The following is a 1640-nucleotide window of genomic DNA, read 5'->3' as shown; positions in this document are numbered from 1 at the left end:
AAGCTTTGTTCACATGATTTTATAAAGTTAGTATGATAACCACTATTAACCATTTAAACTTCCTGAATCCAAAGTTTAGAACGAGTTTCAGGAATCTTGAACAAGAGTCAAACTTAAAAAAACAACTATCTTGAAGATCAATTAATGTAATCCATCACACCAATAGGCTAATGAAGAAGAATCACCTATTTATATCAATAGATGGAGAAAAAGCATTTGACAAAATCCAACACCTATTCATGACAAAAAAATTTCTCAGAACAAGGAATAAAAGGAAACTTCTTCAACTTGATAAAGAATATCTACAAAAAAACCTATAGCTAACATCATACTTTATGGTGAGAAATTCAAGAGTTTTCTCATTAAGATCAGGAACAAGGCAAGGATGTTACCTCTTACCACTGCTTTTCAACATCATACTGGATATCCCAGCTAATGCAATAAAACAAGGAAAAGAAAGAAAAGGCATACAGATGGGGAAGGAAGAAATAAAATTGTCTTTGTTCATAGATGACATGATCATCTATGCAGAAAATCCTAAAGAATTGAGAAAAAGCTCCTAAAACTAATAAGTGATTATAGCAGGATTGCAGGATACAAGGTTCATATGAAAAAAAAAAAAAGTCTGTCACTGTCCTGTATACCAGCAATGAACAAGTGGAAACTGAAATGAAAACACAATACCATTTATATTAGCACCTCAAAAATCAAATAAAAGTATACATCTAACAAAATATGAACAAGCTCTATATGAGGAAGACTAAAAAACTTGGTGAAAGAAATCAAAGAACAAAATGTATGGAGAGATGTTCCATTTTCATGGATAGGAAGACTCAATATTGTCCACATGTCAGTCCTTCCCAACTTGATCAATAGATTCAATGCAATTCCAATAAAAATCCCAGCAAGTTATTTCATGGATATCAACAAACTGATTCTAAAGTTTCTACGGGGAGGCAAAAGACCCAGAATAGCCAACATAATATTGAAGGAGAAGAGCAAATTTGAAAGACTGACATTACCTGACTTCAAGACATACTATAAAGCTACAGTAATCAGTAGAGTGTGGTATTAGTGAAAGAACAGACAAATAGATCAACAGAACAGAAGGCCCAGAAATAGATCCACATAAATACAGTCAACTGATCTTTGACAAAGGAGCAAAGGCAACACAAAGGAGAAAAGGTAGCCTTTTCAACAAATGGTGCTGCAACAACTGGACATCCACATGCAAAAAAAGAATCTAGACACGAACCTTATACCCTTCACGAAAGTAACTCAAAATGGATCACAGGCCTAAATGTAAAACACAAAACTATATAACTCCTAGAATATAACATAGGAAAAAGTCTACATGACCTGGAGTCTGGCAATGACTTTTTATATACAACATCAAAGGCATGATTCATGAAAGAAAGAATTGATGGGCTTGACTTCATTAAAATTAAAAATTCTATTCTGCAAGACTCCTTCAAGAGAAGAAGAAAAGCCACAGACTGGGAGAAAATATTTGCAAAAGACATATAAGATAAAGGATTATTATCCAAAATATACAAAGAATTCTTAAAATCCAATAATAAGAACACAACCCAGTTAAAAAATGGGCCAAGACCTTAACAGATGCCTGACCAAAGAAGACA

At 33.2% G+C, this 1640-nt stretch overlaps 1 protein-coding gene across 1 annotated transcript in view; it reads right to left on the bottom strand.

The window, feature by feature from the left end:
• The window catches only part of ARMC2 (armadillo repeat containing 2), a 137551-nt gene that overhangs the window by 121906 nt on the left and 14005 nt on the right, over positions 1 to 1640 (bottom strand). The gene's annotated exons all lie outside the window — the stretch shown is intronic.

The sequence above is a fragment of the Propithecus coquereli genome, unplaced genomic scaffold, assembly GCF_000956105.1.
Source record: "Propithecus coquereli isolate 6110/MARCELLA unplaced genomic scaffold, Pcoq_1.0 Scaffold35, whole genome shotgun sequence".
NCBI classification, from domain to species: domain Eukaryota; kingdom Metazoa; phylum Chordata; class Mammalia; order Primates; family Indriidae; genus Propithecus; species Propithecus coquereli.
Note: the sequence above shows the minus strand (reverse complement) of the source record. Positions and strands in the feature narration are given on the sequence as shown.